This window comes from Thunnus albacares, chromosome 21 (genome assembly GCF_914725855.1).
Source record: "Thunnus albacares chromosome 21, fThuAlb1.1, whole genome shotgun sequence".
Taxonomy (NCBI): domain Eukaryota; kingdom Metazoa; phylum Chordata; class Actinopteri; order Scombriformes; family Scombridae; genus Thunnus; species Thunnus albacares.
In genome coordinates this window covers 15,381,715-15,405,498 of record NC_058126.1, presented here as the reverse complement: position 1 = coordinate 15,405,498, position 23,784 = coordinate 15,381,715, and the positions used below count along the sequence as shown (strand labels likewise).

The window sequence follows — 23,784 nt, the reverse complement described above, 5'->3', positions numbered from 1 at the left end:
ACATACACATTTCGTCGCATCCGTGGGTCTAGGCAACACACTCTCTGAGGGGTAAACCGTGAAAGATTGGAAGAATAGGGGTAACAATCACAAATATTAATAGAAAGGGATATGTCCGTCATCACGTAGCTGTGTCATGATGTCTGTGGAATGAAAAACAGAAATCTGCTTCAACACTGTCCCTAATGATATCCAACTAAACAGTGAAAACATCAATCAAAAATACATTTTGTTCCTCACAGCCTCTGCAGAATGCCAAACTCACTGCTTAACTCAGACTCTGCCTGGTGGCTTCAGCTCATTTCACCTCTTCTTTCGCTATTTTTGGGTTCAAAATAACTTAATAACCATGCAGCATGAATATTCACCACTCACACTCTATTTATAAAGCACTGGAGCCGATAGATGACATCTTTAACAACCAACATTTCCCCCCTTGCACTGAAGTTCACTAAAATCAACACAAATGGATCTACTGTAAGGAAGAAAGCGTAAGACCACAACACATATGGCCCCGTCATTATCTCACCCACATCAATAGATGCCATTATCTCCATGCTTGGGTCCAAAGGCTTAATGACCAGGTTGTCCTTCACCGTGTGCTCATTAACCACTGTGACAAAGCCTTTTGTGCAGGTAGATTTCCTCTGTAAATGCCAATTGGAAGGTCACAAGAAGCAGTGAATTAGATCACAAAGTTGACAAAGTGCCAAAAAAGAAACAGCGAAATGAGGGTTTTGCCCTCATATAGGGAAGTGCTCATGGTAATGTGGAAATAATAACACATGTTAACCAAACTAAAGGTGAACTACTAACATTAGGGTAAATTGTTGCAATTATATGACACACCTTCATGGCAGTTTGAGTGGGGGGTGGTTGTGGTGGGGGGGGGGGGGGGGGGGGGGGGGGGGGGGGGGGGTTGATACATTTCAGCAGCTGTCACAGTTTGTGGACAAGGACAGGAGGGGAGACATCAAACTTCTGAGGGAAATAGAAAACTGAGGCTCAAGCAGATTTTCTGCGGGTGTCATTATTGATGCTGATCCCTCGGCACGTCACGCTACACTCTTACTAATCAGGTCTCACTATAATGTTTCCACACTGTCTCCTTCTCTAATCAATGACACTCTGCCCTCCTTTAAAAGCATGAAACTTCAGACAGAAAGCGTGAACTGCACAGTTAATCCACTCCGCCAGTGTACTGCTAAATCATCATCATGCCACGTTAGATGGACAGAGGATCAGGTGGAATGCAAAGTAGGTACAGATTAGATTACAGGTGTGCAGGACCACACAGGGGCAAGTAAACACTGTAACAATTAGTAAATTAATCGATTAGTTGATTGACAGACAATTCATCTGCATCTATTTTGATAATGAAATAACAGTTTTGGGCATTTATTAAGCAAAAATGGCAAACATTTCCTGGTTGCAGCTTCTCAAATGTGAAGATTTGAAGGTTCTCTGCCTCATACATGACACTAAATTTGAATATCTTTGGGTTTTTGACAGTTAACAGGGATTATTCATTATTTTCTGACATTTTATAGACCAAACAACTAATTGATTAATCAAAAAAAAATGATCAGCAGATGAATCAGTAATGAAAATTTAAAAAAAACACAGAACACACATAAACACACACACAAGTGGATCTGGGAATCACTTTAGAAATCGGGATGCTCTGATTTGTCAGATCTGTATCGGCCCTGATACTGACCACATTAAGCAGCTGTGATATCAGCCAGACATGGCAAATCCACATTAAATACAGCTGTCGGTTTTCAGCTCTTTTGATGTTTTAATCTACTGCTGATACTTAATCATCACTCTCAAAATGTGCTTTACAGTAAATGTATTTTAACATGGGTAGTGATAGTGGTCTGAAGTGCTGACAACGCCATTCACAGTTAGATACTGTTACTAAGGACTGACTGTATATAATTTCATTTTAGACATTATGAAGCATTAAATGGACAAGTAACATTAGCTTTTATTACATGTTTACAAAGCTTACAAAGAGCAGCACAGAAAAAGAAGACTGATATTAAATCTCATTAATGAGAGTTTTAACAGCTAAAGTAAAAAAAACCCACTTCTGAGGGGTGGTGTAGTGTTAATTTAGTGGGTTGGTTTTGTTTTGTGAGAAAAAGAAGGAAAAACACAAGGCCACAGAGGTGAAGAGGTTTGGTGAATAACTGCAGAAGGCTGTAAATAAGCTGAATGACGCATTTCGCCTCAGATAGCGAGTGCCACGGGCTCTGCAGTGGTTATAAGGTCTCTGTGTCTACACATCAACAGTAATCCTACAGCATGAGCCCTGTGTGTTACATGCATTAAACAAGTTGAAGGTGATGGTGTTTTTGCCCTTGGGTCAGTATACGGTAATGTATCTGAGGTTGATGCATTTTAACAACTCAATCTCATAAGCTGTCTAGAAGTATATAATTAAAATAGGCACACGGCTAAAAAGAAAGCGCGTCTCCCATATACAGTAGCTAAGAAGTTCACAGTCACAGCCTAATATTAACTTACATGATATGATCTAAATGAGTCCCATGCAGTCGGTAAAAGTTGGACTGATGCATCCCTACTTAAAAATATATGTTCCGTTCCTGCCAATAAGATATTTTTCATTACTTCAGTACCAACTATTACTCTGCCATATTTCACCAACCCACAACCACAACGTTTTAACATAAATAGACTGCTATCACTTGAATTTTGAGACATTATCATGACCAATTATGTTGTTCCCAAGAAGACTGCCAGCAACAACCATTTTCAAAAGTAGACCTAAATTAGTTTTATTGCTACTTCTTTATTTCCATCGCTCTAACATGCTGTTTAAGTAATTTATGATAATGGTGATTACTTTTACATAATTCAAATAAAATGTCAACATCTAAAGCCTACCTGTGGTGACTTAAATAAATAAGAAATAATAATTCACTATGTATTTGGTACTAATACTAAATTTTTACTCCGCACAAATTGCTTGCAAACAGACACACAGGCTCCACATCCATGCATGCATGCAGTATTCAAAACAACAACGCTCATTTGAGCTCATGTCACAACTGCCTTGTACCAACAACACAGCCTTTCAAGACTCCCTACTGCAAACATTTGTGACTATCTGAGGACGTCACAGATAAGTCAGACAACTAATTGCAAGTCTTTGGGGTATGGTGCCACTAACACTGACAACACAAAATGAACTTCCTTTAATTGACCTAAATGAGCCTTGTAACAAATAGAAATCACTTTGATAATGTGTCATCACTTCCCTCAGAAAAACTGAGACAGCAACCGGGATTAGAGGGAGAGTGAGAACACACATCCTGTCTGTCTGTGAGACGGAGAAAGAGAGAGTGTGTGTGTGTGTGTGCACGTACAATCGCAAATACTGTCGGGGCACATATCAAACAGACTTATAAAGCTGTAAATTACACACATATCACAGATGCAGTATATCTTTAACATATTTTCGTCTGGGTACAACTACAAAGAAAGAATTATCAAATACTCACCCCTCTGTGTTGGTAAGAGGCGGGTGGATGGTCTATAATTGTTATAAGAATGCATGTGTCAGCAGGCATACGGCAGTACAAGGAGAGCAGGTGTGTACGTGTGTGTGTGTGGTGTAAATGCACTGAGCAGCTCTAGGCTTCATGTTGGTGTTTAATGAGTTTAGTGGGGGAAACTACAAGGTTTCCGGGATAAAAGTGAGGAGCCGTAGTCTCTATTTGGGCCAGTATTAACTCTCTGAGCCTCCATAGCTGCAGGCTCCTCCACTAACTTGATTAGGCAGGTACAGGCCAGGTACTTTGTGTCCTCTCTTCACGGCTCGCACAAGGACAAGCTGACTCTCACACACACTTTAGTACACAAAGGCACAAACACACACCGGCAAACTTTGTATTTCTTTAGACCTTTCTCTTAATGCATACATGCCACCACAACATCTCCCAAAATGCCACCCGGAAGCAAAAACAATACCATCTAATCAGCAGCAACAGCTACATCAACTTCCCCGACTGATGAAGAGACACACAAGCGAGTATGGCATGTGTCTATAGTTGTGACAGGTCTAATTTAAGCTCACAGCTAAATATACAGTGCAACGCTGCCCCTCTGAACCATGCAGTTTCATGATGCCTTTGATCGCTCGACATCAAAGCTGAATATCATCACTTTTAACTCCAATATATTAATTCACTTTCTATGTTTAGGTTCGGCCTCATATTCCTGCTTAGATGAAAAAAAAAGTTAACTTGCCCTCACAATGCATATTCATGCAACCCACTGTACACACATTATGACGCCTAAGAGTCTCAAGCCACACAAGACTCCGCGCTCATCGGATTTTGGTCGACTGACCTAAATTTCCCAGAAATTATGGCACGTATTAATTTGGAAATACCTTCCTGTGTCATTATGAGAACAATTGCAGGTTTTGGTCCTGGTTAATACCCCCTCACCGCTCTAAATCTCCAGGAGTCAGTCCGAAGACTACAGGGCGTATTTAATGTGTGGTCTCCACTGTTGGTTTCGCACCAGCCTCGGGGTCCATCTGGGCTTGATTGTAGGCCAAAAACAGATGTTTCTGCCCGTATGTGTGTGTGTGTTTTTGTGTGTGCACAGCTGTCTACCTGACCCAAATGTATCTATTACTGCTGAAATGCCTCTTTGTCAGTGTGAGTGTACCTGACCCACTTGTTTCAGTTTATGTTACCTTGCATGTTGCTCTGCTAGTGTGAGTTTCATATCTGCACCTTCTTGTGTATTTTAACAATTTTCAGTGTGTTGATCCTGTTTATTGTCTCTTAGTCTATGTGTGAAGATGTGTTTTTTGTGCGTACAAAAAATCCTCTTACTTTTAACCCTGAAGAAAAGATTGTGTATGTTTTGTAGAGCTGACAAGGTTACTCATTTTATAGATTGTTTGACTGACAAAAAAAATATTTTCATCATCCTTTAATCGATTCAGTCATTATTCAAGAAAATATGCCAAACATTCTCTGATTTCAGCTTCTCAAATGTGAGAATTTGTTGCTTTTCTATTAGTACACTTAATATCTTTGGATAGTTGGACATTGTTCACTATTTTCTGACATTATATAGACAAAACAGAGTCAAGAAAACAGAATAAGCAATAATGAAAAAAAAAAATGCAGCCCTGGTGTTTTGTAAGTCATACATAATATGTGTTGTGTGGTTGATGTTTAAGTCTAGATATCTCTTTGTAGGGTCTTGGATGATTTGGATTTGGCTGCATTATTTAACTGTATTGAGTTCCTCATAAACAACAATGGCTTAAACATTTATTTCAAGATGATATGATTATATGGGGATAACTTCCCAACTAGAGTCATTATAATGACTTTTTTTTTTTTTGTATAAAGTAAGGCTTCTTTTTTAATGCAACTGCATCTGCCAAAATCCTCCCATTACGATGTCAACATGAGAGGCAGATTAGCAACAACTTAGAGGTATTTAAGACGCATCTGCTTCTTTCTGTGATTACCCTCATACAATGCTGTAATCTCTACCATATTCCCAATTGTATGAAATATCTAAATAATGTTATTTTTTGTAATTAGATATTAGCAGAAATTTTGGTCTCTTCTTACTTCCAGTCTTGTGTTAAATGGTCTGTAGTATAACTGCAGAAGTGTACTATACTGTCATAGAAACACAAAAGAGAATCATCACATGGTTACGCCGAGTTGCATTGTACAAATGCGTGCTGTCAGTGGATAAACTCAGAACAAATATGTGTGTATGTGCGTGAAAATGTCTGCAATTTAAGCTCCAGATGAACACTCTAGCGAGTTCGCGTGGATGCCTACATATATCATATTTGCTGAGAGCAAGTGTGGATATGTATACATATGTCCATGAATTTGTGTGGGCGTGCATGTTGTGTATGTATTTATGTGCATGTGTGTCTGCCAATATATTCTTGGAAGCACCAGGCTTCTCATCTGTCTGGTAGGACTGAAACTAGATGAGGGAATGGCTTTCAGACACACACTGACCTGCTCTTCAAAATGTATAGAGAGAAGCACAAAACTGGAGAGGAAGAAGAGGCGAGAAAGTCGTTTAGGGTCACTTGAGGTAGATTAAAGGAGAGAGTCTGGTTATAATGGGAGGAATAGAGGAACAAAGGATGAAGGAGATGCAGGAGAGGATGAAGAGAAGAGGTTGGATGAGATGAAATTAGGGGAGCGAAGCAAACGGGACGAGGATAGAGTATTTTGGAAAGAAGAGGAGAGGGGTGTTAAGGAGGTTAGGCAGGAACAAAAGAAGGAAGATAATGGAGAGGATTAATAGAAGACGAGTTTAGATGGAAACAGGAGGACTGAGGAGTTTAGGGCCACTTCAATAAGAGAGTAGGAAATACGAAGTTGGAAAGGAGTGTGGCTTTGCTGTGAAGAGTGGCTGGGATCTCCATAAATAACACACACCGCATGCCGTAAAACTGCAATTCCTCACATCTCTCCAGCCCATGAGTGTATGTCATATGTCAGGAGAGTGGTCCCACAGAGGTAATTGAATCAGGACAAGAAAACAACAGGGGAACAGGCTCAGAGTGAGGTGGTCAGGCACAGCTGGAAAAGCAACTGTTCCCCCTTTTAAACTAAAGGGAAAGGAAACACCAGGGGAAACGGCAGTATTCTGAGTATCTGGGACTGCGGTGTCCAGAGAGCTGACTCTTCATGGCCTTTCACTGGAGCCACAGCTCCAGGTGCAACACAGTGAAGGGTCTGTTTAAGATCCAGTTTCTTTTAGACCACCTAGACCCCATATGTGTGTCTGTTTTCATGAACACACCTGTTCTTTTTTGGTTTTGTTTTATGTAAACTGCAATCATATGAGTGTAATAATCCATCTCTGTGTGAAATAATGACAGAATGGGTGAAAACTGATTCAAACTCGCCCCCTGACAAGGACAGGTAGCCTGAAATAAATCAGTTCAAACAAAAATACCGACAACAACAGTCAGCTTTTATAGGCTGGAAAATGTTGCGGGGGAAGAAGCTAAAATTGGGTGCGAGGGAGTTTAAAGTGCTCCGTTTGTGATGTGTTTCTTTTTTATTTTTTTTTATTCAGGCTCATCAAGAAAACTGCAGCTATTGTAAAGGGGAAATTGCCTGTAAAAACTTTCCTCTGCATGTGTTATTCCCTCAAACCGGAGAAAATCTGGAAGTGAAGGTTCATTCTGGGAGCAGCATGTAAATCAACATAAACAACACTAGGTGTAAACGAGCCTAACAGGGGCCAAAAAAAAAAAGTGGTGGGTTAGTCGTCTCTACAGCTGGCCCAGACTGTTAATGTCTGCACTTTTTCTATTAGACGGGACCCCCTGACTGGCTCATACAATTATGTTATTCTTCTGGGGCTGTGAGTGTGGGTGTCTGCATTGTGAGGCTGCATCTGGAGGTGATAAACCAGCAGAAAGCACATAAATAATGACTTAATGATCCCCTCCACCCTTTACTATAATGATGACGATGGAGTTTTCCAACACGGGACAATCCACATGTGGCTTGCAGGTGTGTGTTCAGCTCCATCCCTGTTATTCCTTAACCTCCCAACTCCCCAAGGGTATGTCCACTTTTACTTTGTCCATCTTTTATCATCCCACCATCCATGTATATACATCTATAAATTTCTGCTTTCCTGCGCGAGCATTCATCTTGCTATAGTTGTAGAAATATGTATTTAATATGTGCAAAACCTCGCTTCTCTCAAGAGAATGATACAGCTGGGTGATTTGAGAGTATTTGCATTAATCATCCCGTCAAGTTACATTCTGTGCAAAAATGATAAATGTATGTATGTGTGAGAGAAAAAGAGAGAGAAACGGGTCATTTTGAGTGACAGAATGTGTGGGACCAAACACAGAATCAGAGTGCAGTGCGGTTAAATTACAGTCCAGCCGCCCATGCAGACATAACAGTATGATTTGTGTAATTGTTTCTTTAGGTACATTCTGCTACCACTGCTTTACAACAATAGCTGTAAATCATGTGACTGTACACTGCAATTAACATCATTTACCTCCTTCACGGTAATCATGCTCTGCAGCTAAGGATGGATGCAATGATTCAGATTATTTGTGTGTGTGCGTATGTGTGTGTGTGTGTGTGTGTGTGTCTTAGGGACACTTTAGCCTTTTCTGCTTAAATTATTTTGCTAACATCTAACTAGCTTTTGAAGCTTCTAAAAAAGCATAATTTCAACTCAGGTATTCAGCAAGAAGTCAGGATGTCATCGATTCATACAGAGCAAGAGGGAAAAGGTGGCAAACTATTAAGAGGCACAAAAAAGTGAGAATAAAAGATGAAAAAAATGTGACTGTAACCTGCCAATTACTATAATTGCTTCAGCTAAACCTAATGAACGCTGGATATCTGAGGGGGTGAGGAATCACACACAGGGTGCATGCACATGTGCACATATGCAATTACTGAAAAAAAAGAAAAAACAGGACTGTTTTCTCTCACATCTTTTCAGGAGCAAGCTAAGAAGAAACATACATTTGGAATGAGAAAGTGTTGATTATGATATATGGGGCCCAGGGGGGATCGAGTGGAGGCAGTGTGGGTGTGGAGCTCCGCTGATGACAATGACAGGTTACAGTGGGTCTCATTGTTTGCAGAGACCTGCAACCGCCTGTGGGTGTTTGGACTGAAATGGTTCCAGGAAGCAGAAACCGCTGTTGTTTCATGCCTATTAGCACACAACACTACCCGTAAAACTGAACACGGGGGTTGTTAGTGTCCTTGAATAAGTTACTGCATCCCTCCCAGTTCCAGCTGACCCTGCACTCTGACCTTCCCATATCAGAGGGAGGGCGAGTGAAAAGATTATTTCCCTCTGGGGATGAATAAAACACTGTATTAATATTATGGTTTTCCATACAGAGTGAAAGAGAGGGTGGAAACTGTAATGGGGTTGAGGGATATAGGAGAAAAAACATCCCTTTTACTCTAAAGACAATTCTGAATGGTTTGTAGATCTCCAGCTGCAAATTTGAGCTCTTTGTAACACCAGCAGAGCCATTAAAAAGAAGAAAAAAGTAAACTATTTGCACTCGCACAATTACCTCCTGAGTATCAGCTGCCTGATGGTCTCTTGCAACAGTTTTCTCTTGCACTGAGCGATACAACTCCTTTTTGTGTGCTTTTCTAAAGTCAATAAAAAGACGTCGACCCTGTAGGAAAGAATCCTCTTACGCCCTTAACTGTTGGAGTGAAGGGAGTGCTTTTCCACCCAGAAAGCCTCTGGGGAACTGCACGGAGCATAAAATAGATCAGGATGCTACGGGGCCTCGCTTCAGAAGGGCAGAGGTCTATTTTTAATGACAACAAGAGCACGGCAAAAAAGTGTTGTGGTAGGGCAAGTCCAGAGGAAATGTATCCTCTGCGTGGGAGTCCCTCCCTCGCTGTGCCTGTCTTAGGAGTTCTACAATAGCTTCAGTAAAAAACAACTGTGAAGGATTCCTGCAACAAAATCCATTTTATCCTCCGTTTATAATGATCTGACTGTGCTGATCTCAGCTTATCCTGATTACAGAAAATCGGGCAATTGTCTTTTCTTCTTTTAGACACCTGCTGAGAAGATAAGCAATGAAAGAAATGGACTGTGTGTATGTTTGGTGTGGCTTTGCAGCTCACCCTTCTTGCATGTCTATGCATATATCTATATCTATATCTATCTATCTATCTATCTATCTATCTATCTATCTATTTATCTCTCTCTATATATAAATATAGATATATATATATAGATACATATATATATGAAAGGGCAGCATAGAAGTCAGGGTTGGGTTAAGGGTCATATCTGGTTAAACTGAGGTCAACATAGAGCAAACCATCTTCTGAGAAAGTGAAACTGGAGCCTTTCCTTTCAGTGTGATGACCTCTGCACCTGTGAACAGAGCTGCCTGTGAAATAAACAGCAGAGCTATTAATATTCTTTGTATTTGTACACAGGCATATTTTCATTCCTGCCTCGATTTACCCCAGCTTTGTTTATTCTTGAAGATTTATTTGTCGATATCATCTTACCGCCTCTCTCCCTCTCTCCCTTTCAAATGTCAAATGTCGGCCTACGTTGTGTGATGCTGCAGGGTTCAATGCTCATCTCTTCCGTTAAAACATCACAATAGCACGCAGAACACCACCTTAACTGGGATGTGTGTTTTTCAGCACTTTGGTGTTTATTTGTATTTGAGAATTGTGCGGGCGCGTGTGTGTGCTTGCACGCCTTCTCTTTTCTGTGCCTAACAACAACTTATGCAAGACCGAGAAGGGAAAAACACATTTCATCCCCTAGAATCTTTAAACAATCCACTTCAGTCCCAACAGGGCAGCACAGCGGAAGAAGCACAGGCAGAGAGTCAGCACAACTCTTGAACGTAACTCACTTCTCATGGGAATTCAGTAACACAATAGAGCCGGAGCAGGAGAACAGAAACATTCTCTTGTTTCATGAACAGCATAATCAGACCACTACATTAGCCAACCAACGCTGTCTGCTGAAAAAAGGACACTCCTGGCAATACCTCTAGAATTACTCCATTGTCTTTTGCAGCATCTGATATCCTTATTGCCGAGGCCCAGTACCTGGCTAGACTTTTAATAGACTTAATGTTCCATAACAACACATCCCTTGAAACCAAACTCCCACTCATGCACAATAGAATTAAACTCCAAATAACCACTTCCTGCATGCACAGAGCTTAAAAAAAAATCAAAGTCAAGTCGGCTTATCTTACTGTAAATGCACAATCAACAAAATAAGGTGCTCGCACCTGGCAGACATCCAGACACACCGGTTTCTAACTGAGGGCTTATTCTTGCTGATGGTTTATTCAAGAAAGAATGAAATGTTATTCAGAAGGAATAATAAGTGGTTTGTTATTCACTGCTGGTGGTTACGGTCAGACCACACATCCTCCGCGTGGCTTCACCTTCAGAACTGAGGCAGCATTGTGTGTGCAACTGGGTAGACTACACACTCACGTTCGTGCTCCACACAGACCAGTAAAGGGCATGACTCATGGGAGACTCATGTCTGGAGTGTGTAGTGTTCGCAGACATGGTTTTGGAAAACAATACAGTAAGTGTGTGTGTGTGTGTGTGTGTGTGTGAAGGAGCTCACAACCATTGCCACCATGCGACTGTGTTTTCTTATTTGTTTCTCACTCTTTACTTTGCCTTCCTTTCAAGGGCATAGGTTTGATTTTCAGACACACAATAAAGTCAGAGGTCCCTCAAAACAAGAAGTATTAAAAAAAAAAGGTAAATTGCTGGATTATTTATGCGATAACGCTACTTCAAATCATGATTAGTTTCCTTGATAGAGTCTAGATGCTTTATGATGATGTTTATGCTGTATTTCCACCTTTTCTATCTCTAGAAAATATGGCAGTGTTTTTTACAGCCTTGGGTAACACCAGCAATAAGAAGGGCAATCTCTATGTAGCCTGAGAGGCAAATTCCAGGGCAACAAACACCCCAAAATCAATTGCTGCTGCTTGTAAAACTTAATAACTGAAGGCTACTCAGATGAGAACATTAATAATTTTGGACTTTGGTGGCAACATCCTTTGGATTTTACTAGCTGGACAGTAAGACACTGATTGGAGAGATTTTATTGAATAAACTGAAACTGTCTTTCAGTCTCCCTTCTTTCTCTGTATCACTCTTTTTTTCTTTCCCTCATCTTTCCTTCTCTTTGTCTTCTCTGACTTTCTGAGTCTATTTTTCTCTTTCTTGTCTTGTCCTGCTTGCCTGCCTCTCCGCCTGTCCCTCTCTACGGACCTCTAGCACTGACAGATGAATCCAGTTGTCAGATGCATCCGGGGACCAACTAGACTCCAGAGAGAAACTCCTCCTTGTATATTTAGCAATTTCCTTCAAACCACTCGGCCTGCCTGTCTGCTCATCACTCTTTGTATCACCCCCTCCATCTCTATATAGTTCCTCATCCTTTTTTCTTTCTGTTGCCCTTTCTTACTGCATTCAAACTGCACGCGCCTCCCCTCTTTGTCTGAGAAACTTAAGTTCTTATCTTTTCACCTCAATCTGCACTGTCAAATCTCCCTTTCTCTCTCTCTCTCTCTTTTTCTCTATCTCTCCTCTGATCTCTCTTCTGTTCCCATTTTTCCTGCATGGCCAAACTACAAGTAGTGGGACGCTTTATCTTTTAGATGTTATCGCAAACTTTCATATAAGGTCGGATAAAAAGAATATACCACGCTCTGTAATTTTGTTTTCTCATTCATTGCTGAGGGAAGCATCCCCACGCATCCTCTTGCAACTTGAATATTTCGGGGGGTTTTTTTCGAGGATATTGCTCTGATTAGCCCTTCGTAATGATTTCAAAGTAGAGATAAATGTTTTCATTTGCTGAAGATTAAAGGATTTTCTGTATTTATATCCTCGCGCTGATCAAATTAGAGCTTCTCTGGCTGTTTGCAGCAGTGCGATAGATGAAGCTCAGATAGTTCTAAACACATCACATCAAAAGAGGTTCTTATCGTATAATGATATGCTCTATAAAGATAAGATGCTGCGATGCATTTCCCACGAGGAGTAAAATACTCAAATCCACGAAAGACTTTGGCTACAGTACATTACCTCCTCCTGCTGATACGAAAAACATATGGCAAACACAACATTGCGCGACACGCAAATAAAACACAGAAACGCATATCCGTACACCTGCTTTAATAGGTACAAGCTGCTAATTTAGCTGTGACTATACATAGAGTGTCAAAGTCTCACAGGAGGAAGTCCCATTTCCCTCTCACCTCAGAGGTACAAGCTACAACCTGAAAGAAGAAGCTCCTATAAAAGAGAAATATACGAGCTGAGCGCGGCTATCAAATGATCCTCTCATTCATGCTTCAAAGTCATTCATCTTCCAGCGAAATACAGCTGGGTGACGGCCCAGAGAGGGAAACGTGTGTGTTTCTCTGTGTATGTGTGTCTGCAAGTGTGTTTTGTGACAACTCATGACTCTTTTCACCCTTCAAATGGTCCTGTGGCACTCAATCAGTCAATAAACAAAGACCAGCAAAGCCTCTTCGCTCTTTCTTCCTCGATCTCTCATTTTAAAATCCTCTTTTCACCTCTTTTCCCCTGACTCATTACACCTCGTCACACTCTCTGCCGTCCTCCCTCTACTCTACTCTTCTCCTTCCCTCGGTTGCTCTCTCACTAGCCTAATACAGACTCAAGTGCGGAAGAAAAGTACAAAAAAACCTCCAAACTTAAATAAGTTTACAATAATCGCTTCTCCTGTTGTCGCAGAAGTTTGGATCCATCTCTGTTTAACCTTTCACATATCCTCTTGGCTTGATCCCCACTGAAAAAGAGGCTTTGGGGGATTATTTAATCGTGACCCAAATAGAGCCTCCCTCTCTTTCCCATACTGGCATCCTGGTTAAAAGACAGATTCCTCTGCTATTTGAGCGGGGTTTGAGGTTGTAGTGAAAAGAGAGGGACAGAGCTAATGTAGTGTAACAGTGCTGGCGAGTGAACGCTGGTTTAGTGGTGCTAATTCCCTTTGACGTGTGGACATGAAACTGGATGTTTTACTCAAACCACAGACATTCATTCTTGGATCCAAGCAGCAGCAGCAGCAGCAGAAATAATAGTGCAATCGAGGATCACATATCGCTTGCCTGCATTTCCCTGCTGCATCGCAAACTCACATTAATTCCTACACCTGCACTGGCTCTGTTTCTGCTGTTTAGCATGCAGTGTGAAATTACCACAGCTTCCTCTGTCTGTTTTACAAGGATCTGTCCCATCAGAGAACTGGTGTGTGTGTGTGTGTGTGTGTGTGTGTGTGTGTGTGTGTGTGTGTGTGTGTGTGTGTGTGTGTGTGGTCCAGGTATTCCTCATGTTGTGGGGAAGTAAATCTGTTTACAGTCGTGTTGTGGGGACTCGCCTCCCTTAACGGGGGTAAGGGTTAGGGTTAAGGTAAGGATAAGTCTCCAGGAAATGAATGTAAGTCAATATAATGTCCTCTGAAGTGATGGAAACATGACTTTGTGTGTGTGTGTGTGTGTGTGTGTGTGTGTGTGTTTTGACATGAGCCGACATTCGCTTCTTATCACTTCATTTCCAGCTCCTTTCATACATCACTCTTCATTGTGTAAGTGTTCGCATGGCATGTTTTCACTATAACTCAATTTATTTCTTCACACTATAATGCTGTGTAGCGTTATAGTGTGATATTCCTTGCAGAATATAAAGTCACATTGTGTGTTTCTTTTTTAAATAATGGCACCATGCCGTTTTTTTAAGTGACAAAACTTTCTGAGCTGACCTTGATGGAGAAAGATGTAACTCCATTCTATCTCTATGGCAATGACGTAGCTGCCATGCAGACTTTTGTGAGGATAAACAACAGATGCCATGGGGTTGTATGCCACTTAATAGCTTCCATCTGATCTCCATGGCAACTGCCATGACACTTTGGCCTTTAAAGAACAGAAGTGGCGTGGATGATAAACCTTCATTTTGCCAGCATTTTAATGCCCTTTGTGACAGACAGGCTCTCAGCTCCCTTGGAGGTAGCCATAGCAACATTGCACCATCTTGCTAAATAAATAAGAATGTCAGAAAAGAGAGAACTATTCACTTTCCCTCTGACAACTTTCTCTGTATGGGTCAGATATTTTTTATTTATTTTTATTTTATTTTATTACTTTATTTGACAAGAATAGTGCATATTAATCACATTTCTGAAATTATGCCACTTAGAGAGAAAAGCTCATTTTCATCTGTAGTCCCTGGGCAGGCAATAGTTGAAAGCATTATGAATAAAAGCATTGAAAATACAATTAACAATAAAAGCAGTGAACATATGCAGATACAAACAGAGCCTGAACAACATAGAGACAAGAAAGATAGCTCTTAAGACACACAAAATGAACAATAGCTTGACAACAGTCAACAAATGGCATGAAAGCTCATTCAACAAATGACATGACAACACAATGTTAGGTCAGGTGAAGTGTGGATATTATGTACAGAGCCTATGATAAGCAGGAGCAGCTCTTACACTAAGCATAATAGTGACAAACAAGACAACAAACAACACAAAAACACCTCACTGTTCCAGTGTTCACAAGTTTGATTTCTAATGAACCAGACTCTTAATGTTGTGGTGAATGAATGGTAGTCGGCGCAGTTTCTTATGTATTGTGGTAAATTGTTCCAATCCTGAGAGGCTCTGACAGAAAAAGCTAAAACTACTTTGTCTTCTAGGAGTCAGACAATCTCTTCTAGTTCTTGCTCAAGTACTTCGGCTTGTTTTTAATGTGATGTAAGTACGGAGTTGTGGAGGAGCTGTATGTAATACCTTGAAAACAAGACACAGTCTACTGTATTTAACCATGTTTTCCCAGCATAGGAAGTTGTGCTTTTCCAAAATATTGCAATGATGAAATCCTTGTGGCTTCATGTCTAGAGTTTTTAATGTTTGTTTGTACAGAGACTCTATTTGCTTTAGAATGGTTTTATTGACGTGTCACCAACTTGTTAGACAGTACGTGATGTGTAGGAGGATCATTGTATTCATGAACATTTTAATTGCATTAGTGATCATGCAGTTCCATGTAAATTTGAAATTGGCCAGAAAAAGTATAATTTTCCTTGCAACTTTTTTATGTGTGGCATGAAAGACAGATTTGAGTCAACAGTGATGCCAAGTTATTTCAACTCAGACACGATCTGTAGTTTTTGTTTTTTTTCCAGAGACTGTGATGTCTGGATCCAGTGTTGAGGTTGGTCTTTTTGTGAAGAACATGCTGACTGTTTTTGTAACATTAGGCTGATGTATCCAAATATAAGAACATGCTGACTGTTTTTGTAACATTAAGCTGATGTATCCAAATATAAGAACATGCATACTGTTTTTGTAATGGTTTCAGCAAATGTATCCTAAGCAAACATATCTGAATACAGTGCTACTGGCACAAATAACCCCAAAGAGCTTCAAAAATGAGCATAAGTATTTTGGATCACTGTTTTCTAACATGTGGGATGATTTTTTGGAACGACTACAGTGTTGAAATCAGTATGCAGTGGCAGAAGGAACAAGTGGGGGGCTTGGGGGGTGAGGAGGGGGGATAATGGCAAAGTGGTTGTGATGTATAAATAGCCTGTGGTAGTGAGAGGACAAAGCACAGCGGGGAAGAACAGCAAACCACTTCAACTATTGTTTGAGTCTCCAGGTTTACTCGCATAAGAGCAATAAATCTTCCACTAAGGAGAATATGTAAAATCGGGCTTCCATGCAATTCACAGCCAATAAACCAAGATCTTTTGTGATATTGTGTGTGTAGGGACAAACTATCCCAAAGCCCCATCTTGCTTGTGTCAGATAAATAAGTAACCAAAGGGCCTTAAAGAGCACCAAGGGGCCAGAGGGTAATGGCTGTTTAGTTTACACGTGCATGATAATGCCTTTCACTTTTCACTCCCAACAGGATTCGACCCTCGAGGGATGCCGAATCACAAAGGTCGACGGTCTTGTCATTCAATTGGTTTCCATAGCGATCACACAGCCCACTGAGGCCACCGGGGTCATTTTCATCCTGGAATTCTCCTGGCTGGGACTAATTGCTGTGTTTGTGCTTGTGTTCTGTGTCAGTGCTCAGGCAAATTCCCAACGCAGAGCAAATATCAATCACGCTAATCATATGCTGCTCTTCACTAGGCGCTGGAATGTGTGGCTGCTCTCCATGCTATGGGCTCATCTGTATCTGATGCTCATCTCTCATGATTTTATCTGGCAGGAGTGTAAGCGTTAATGTTGGTTGTTTTTTTTCTCCACGCACTGTTTCTCTAGCCGCAATATAAACTGGCAACCTTTGCCAAAAGGCATCGTGTCACATGATTTCTTGATTCAGCACTTTCACATTGTCCTTCTTTCTCATTTTGTATTTCTTTTTCATCTCTTTTCCCTCTCCTGTCCTGGGGGACTTTAGCATCCAACGTCTAATAAAGGCCTGGACGCCGCAAGTCTAAAGTAATTTTACCATCTGGATGAGGGTCACTTTTTTCCATTGGTAAGCACAGTGTGACAGGACAGACGAGCCAGAGCATCCTCATGGGTCTGAGGCCATAAGATCAGAGGAAGCTGACTGTGTTTATAAGAACTGCAGCTTTCAAGTCCCAAAAGCTCGCACGACCAAAACAACCAAAGACCCAGATGAATACCAATGGAATGGAAAAGAGTACGTGTCAGTGCTTTATACTCTGGACACAAAATCAGTGTTAAAATTTGCATAAAAGCCGTACTCTGAAAAGGTGTTCGCCCTAGGCCTGAATAAACAATGGTGAATCAGTGACTTAGTTAACAATTATGTCCGGTTAATTGTACATTAATCAGCATGATTAGAGTTGGAGATAAGCATTCATCCAAACCTGCTGCAGGGCCGGTAAGAACAGATGCCAAGGACAGAGCCGTGGGGTAACTGAGGAGCTGTGAATTCATGTAGCACCCGAACAATATATGCTCACAACACAAATCACGTTTTAACCTACAAAACAGCTAGAGCTTTAATCACTGTATCCTTTTTATAATCTTCTTTAACCACTGACAAGTATATGACACTGATTCAGGACGGCTTTCATGAAAGAGTGATGTTTGGTTAAATTTGGAATTTATTGAGAAATTTATTTCAAACGAAGCTTCTACAGTATTCTACTCCTGAAATAAGTTTTGTAAAAAATAAAAAAGTAAAAAGTTTCACAAAACCATAAGTATAAACATTCAAGGACTCGGCATTTGGCTCTGCAATTGTGTGAGAAACCTGAAGTTGAAGGTGTGTAGCTGGAAGGTCTGAAATAAAAAGCTGTATTCTGTACATAATCAGTATGTCTCATAAAGGTTTGTTCATATCCTTTGTGCATTAAAATAACTGACATAATTTCACCAAAAGCAAGTAGAAGAAGAATCTTTAGTCAGAACAATAACAACATATATAACACAAGAGTCAGACAACAAGAATACCTTCAGAGCATATAAAAGCAAGGATACTTCATATACAGCCACTAAAACACTGCTCTTAATATAATCAGAATATAAAAAGGTAGGAGGCACAATTAACCAGGAAACAACAGTGATAAATTGTTTCAAGGCACTGACAGTTTGAGGACTGGTGCAGTGATATTTCCTTGACTATTTTCTTTTTAAAAACCAGTAATATTTTTTCATGTTTTTCTCAAAGTGCATAATTGTGCACCTGCTGCAATTAATGCAGAAGACTTGCTCTACTGAAGCGATATTGGTTGTGATACCAGACTTTAATCAATTGTCATAGGATACTGAAAGCGGAAAAGAGAAGGCAAACACGGCGTGAATTTGTTGAATATAAAGATTTGATGGAAGCTCTCATGCTTTCTCCGCTGTGGGTTGCACTCTGCCAGCACCACCAAGTGGTCAGACATCGCAGAGCAGAATGCAAAACTTCTAAAACTGACTATTTACATTGTGGAATTTTGGATTTGTGGATTAGTGTGTGGTTTCCCGTGAGATGTCGGCACATTCTCATTTTTGAAATATTGTAAGCTATATTAACAGGCGGTATGACTGCACAATAAGGTGTATGGCAAGCAGTAAAAGTCATGGGTTTATTTTCAAGAAAGACAAAAAACCCAAACGCGAAAAGAGAAATTGCTTCAGGAGCCTGCATATGGCATATCTTAATAATTACAATTAATAATAAAATATGTTTCGTCTTACCAAGTGAGGTGTCCAACTCCCGTTCATATAGTAGAGAGCGAAGCTGCGTGTCTTGTACCGGTGAGAAGAGTAGTAAGAACAAACAAAAAAATAAAGACAAGCTGAAGATGAAATATCCTCAGTTCTGTTGTGTCTCTTTCCAGAAATCGATCTCGGTAAAACTCCCCCTCTCTCTCTGCAGAGATTCCTCTGCGCTCTCGTCCCTCCGGAGCTGTATGTTCTATTTCTGCCCCACAGAGAAGCGCTCTGTGCCGGTGGCTCCTCGGCGCACGGGTTGTAATCGGACACCGCACTGTCGCGCTGCGCCACAGACAATATGCCTCCGCTCCTCGGGGGTGTGGAGGGGAGGGGGCGCGGGTGCGAAAACGCGACGGAGATAAAAACTAAACTTTCCTTCAACTAAAACGTCTAGTTCTCATGCAAATAAAAAAAGCCAAGAGCTGTGGAGGTGGGTGATGTGTCCAGTGCTGCTCTCAGTCACAGCTGCGCATCTCACGGGCAGGGTTTTGATGGCTGAGGAGTGCGCCCCCACTTCGCGCGTCCACTCCAGCAGCGAGGAGAGACGTGGCAGCGGCGCACAGCTGTCCTGCAGGTGGAGGAGAGGAATACAGCCCAGTATCTAGCAACAAGTGGGATGACTGAGATTTGGACAGTTTGAGCTATATTGACATTTTCACCCGTATGCACTGCTGTACTCTATTCCAGCAGTTAAAATCTAGCTTGTCTTTTCCAGGGAGGTCAGAGGTGAAAGTCAGCCTCAGAACAGCACTAATGCTTTGTTTATTTGCAAGTAATTCTGGGAACCTTGAGCTACATTTGGACACACATCCCTTAATATAGACATCAAAACTGTGCACACTTAGACAAAGCTGGTAAAGAATCAGTTTCAAGGACTTTTCAGCAGAAAGGATGCTTACTGAAAGTGGGTCTTGAACCCCGTCATGCATTTCTGTAACCACTGGGACCCAGCTGTCCTGTATTGCAGATGAGGTCACTGCTTTTGTGTTTTGATAATGCTATAGGCCTTCATAGCCAAAAAACGATTTCAACTGAGAAAAAGAGCAGTAAAAGATGATTCAGTCTTCCATTCATCTCTATTTTGAAGCACAGCAAGTTGATCTTAGAAAGTAAATATATGTCATGTCTGATATGAGTGTGGGTGTATGAGTGGAAGGGAGTAAGAAAGAGAGTGACAGCACTGTGTTTCTGTGCCTTTGTGCATTTTAATAGTGACATCCCCAGTTCAATTACCTATTTATCCCTCAGTGTATGAACGCAGTCTGTATCAAGCTCCAAAGCCCAAAGAGTGTCGTACACAGCTTTAGGGCTATGACAGTAAGTGTGTCTATTTGACAGACAGGTAGCGCAGTCAACAACAGCCAGTTAATACGCCTCTTCGTTAAACAGGAACGTGCCTCAGTGAATGCCTTGGCTCCTGTATACCCACATCTAAATTCAAATCAGGTGATTTTCATAAAAATGTAGCTACCCACGATAGGGGGAAGTAAAGCTGAGATTTACATTTCAAGTGGCCTCCCTGCAACTCTGGGAAATGCGTGGGTAACCTTTTTACTTTTTCTCGCTGCATAGAGAGACGCAAAGGGAACAGATCTGCTCTCTTAAAATATCAGAGCAGATTGGATGAAGATATGGAATGCCAAAGGCGGCAGCAGTGGTTGATAAATATAACAAAGAGACTAAAAACAAAAAAAAAAACAAAAAAAAAAAAAGAAAACTCAGTTCTGACAAAATAAACTGCCACCAGCCATCAAACATTTCATCCACTGAGAGTGCTGTGACCTCCAGAACTTCTTCTCCTCGCTTCAGGAATTTCAGACTCTCTTTTTCTCTGCATGGTTTTCAGAGCTCCGGCAAAACTTCAGAGTAAGGCTTCAGCTGTCTAAACTGCACCAAGTGAACAAGTTTCATCGGTAAAAACAATACAGTGTCTCTGAATGAGCCATCAGGCACAGTGATGGATGATTGTGAGCTTGAGACAGAATGAATCAAACCTACACTGGCATTCAAGTCTCCTCTGGAGTGTTTGTGGATGTGTGTGTGTGTGTGTGTGTGTGTGTGTGTGTGTGTTTGTGTGTGTGTGTGTTTGGCCACCTTTGTTGCTCAGCATTCCTGTTTTGATGGCAAACGAACTCAAGTTGCCAAGCAACCAAAAAAAAATCTGTTTCAGAAGGAGCCTCCTATATTTCACCTGGTTGTATGAGATCTCAGTAGGGTGTATTTATGTGTGTGTGTGTGTGTGTGTGTGTGTGTGTGTGTGTGTGTGTGTGTTAGTGTTTTCATCTCTCAGCTTTTTGAAGAAGTGGGGTTTTATATATCTTTTTTAGTCTACTTAGTGCAGTGACCAAATAAAATTTTCAAAGTAATGTCATGATGAAAGAAACTGAAGGCCAACTTTTATCTGTACAGGGGGGAAGGCATAGCAGAGAGGACAAAATACTAATTTGAGAATATTCCCTGGCATGTTTATTCATTGTTGTGTTTCCTTGTTGCAGGCGTGTGTATGTGTGAAAGCTTGTGTGTGTCTTTTTGTAGCTAGTGATGGAAGGAGGGGAGATACTAACAGCAGGCCAAGCCCCTGCTTTTGTGCCAAACCTCTGTTGACCGTAACCATGCCCCCAAATCCCTCTCTCAAACAGGCCATCTGTCGTGCAGTTACTCTGCTGTTTCAAGACCAGGTCAGCTCACACCTTGCAAACGCAGCCAGCCAACCAGCCAAGGGCGTGGATTGGGTTTTAACTTTGGTAGGGACATTTTTTTTATCAAAGGCCCAAAATAAACAGTATGTGCTCTCTACCTCTCTTTTCTCTTTCATATGCACACATATGCTCACACTCATACACTGATATAAGTTGCCGGAAACAAAGGTTACGATATTGTGACCCTAGTTCTATAAGCACAGGTGGAGCCCTCTACTGGACTCTATGGGTAATACTTTTCTCCAATAATATGCACACAATTGCCCATTGAAATTTACATGTATATAGCCAGCCAATCAGGATGCACCTACTGATTACCAGTGTCTCACACAGTATATAAGGCAGCATCTCACTGCCGCTCGCATTCAGAAACCACTTAAGCGGACGGTGTAGGAACTGCAGGGTCCATAGGTAGAGGGTTCCGCCTGTGCTTATAGAACTAGGGTTACAATATCATAACCTTTGTTCTACCTCACACAGGCTATGCCCTCTACTGGACTCTATGGGTACAGTAGGCAGAGCCTGATGAATGTTTACCATGCTGTGACATGTCAACAACCTGCCTCACTGTGCCTGACCAGTTATAGGTTAGTCGCTGTGGCCCACCTACTACTTTAGAATCTAAGCTGCTTCAGCAGAGCAGTGGGGGGCCAAACCCAGTCCAGTCAACATGAATATGAAACTGGGTGTAACCATGGCCTAATCTCGCAGGGTCAAAAACCATACAACAGATATCCTGCACACCCCATTCCCCGAGTCATCTTGGATTACAGGGGAATGCAGGCATATATTGCCCAGGGTGGGGTGGTCAGGTGTTCCATAGCTGACACTCACACCACCCTTTCAACAAGTCCTGAATCACCCTTTTGGGCATGGACCTTGAAAAAGCCCTTTATGTACAAGAGATAAAACCTTATTAATGGACGAGGTGTAGACCAAGATGCTGTTGTGCATATGTTCTCGACACTCACCCTGCTGAATAAGGCTGATGATGCTGCTATCCTACATGTACCTACTGCCTGTAGGCTTGGGGGACGCACTCACTGCAGTGAACATAACATGCCAATGCACGTACTGGGCACAACAGATGCAGTTTTGCCTCCCTGATGTCCCCATGGGGTGGATGACAAAATACATCTTGCTGAATAGTTCTCGACCTAAGGGAACTCCTTCTGTTCATGGAAACGAAGGAGGGCTGCGGTCTGAGAGTAGCATGGCTGTGGTCACCATGAAGCAGCAAACAGCTGGGGTGAACTGACAGGGCACACAGCTCACTCATTCTCTTAGCTGAGGTCAGCGCAAGCAGCAAAGCTGTCTTGAATGAAAACGCTTTCAGAGAGGAGTGCTGCAGAGGCTCATAGGAATCCCTCACTGGAGCCTCAGCGGGAACTACCGCTGAACTTCCTCATTACAGGAGGAAATAACTGCAGCATACAATTTAACAGTGGCATGAGACAGCCCCTTTTCTGCTAGATACTGTAGACTTGGAAACTTGGAGGATGGACCAGGGCTGGGCCACCAACATTTGGGGAATCTCTTACCACTGCATCAAACGGCAGTCCAGGGCTATCCAGATGACTGACAGCTGCTCTTGTCTCACTCTCTCCAGCAGAGGCGGAACAAGATGAACAAGGAGGAAAGGCATAAAGCAGCGTCCTTGGCCATGGCACTTGTGCAAACACGTCCACCCTCAAGGATGGATCATCTTGTGGCATCAGGGAGAACCAGAGTGGGCAGTGGGTGTTCTTTCAACTGGCAAACAGGTCCACTTCCACTTTCCCAAACCAGTTCCAAATCTACTACACCACCTCGGGATGCAGTTCCCACTTGTCTGCCAGAGGGCCGCCTCTTGACATGAGGTCGGCGCCCCAGATTTCCAGACTCGGAATGCAGAGGGTTCTCAGGGACAGGAAATGTTCTGAGGCCCAAAGCAACAGGTTCTCTGCCATCTCCAAGAGGCCTGTGAATTGGACTCCGCCCTGTCTGTTGATGAAGGCAACCGTGGTGTGGTTGTCTGTTCTCACCATCATGTTTCCCCTGAAACAGAGTCAGGAAGTGTTGGAGATCCAAGAGCACCGCCTGAAGTTCGAGGAGGTTGATGTGTCAGTTTTCCCCTTAAGGCTGCACACTACCTATCGCTCTCCCCAAACAGGTGTCCTCCCCACCTGTCAGGGATCCATCTGTGAACACCACTATGTACAGTAGGAGGCCACTGGACCCACTGGAATCGCTTTTATTGTTGTGCTTTGTTTTTATGCATGCTTTTAGTTTGAAACTT

At 41.8% G+C, this 23,784-nt stretch overlaps 1 protein-coding gene across 1 annotated transcript in view; it reads right to left on the bottom strand.

Annotated features, from left to right (window-relative positions):
- The window catches only part of sema5a (sema domain, seven thrombospondin repeats (type 1 and type 1-like), transmembrane domain (TM) and short cytoplasmic domain, (semaphorin) 5A), a 124,064-nt gene extending 104,686 nt beyond the window's left edge, over nucleotides 1-19,378 (bottom strand). The window contains exon 1 of the mRNA XM_044340182.1: nucleotides 18,790-19,378. The gene's annotated coding sequence lies outside the window, so the exon portion shown is untranslated. The remainder of the gene's footprint in view (nucleotides 1-18,789) is intronic.
- Nucleotides 19,379-23,784: the final 4,406 nt, after the last annotated feature.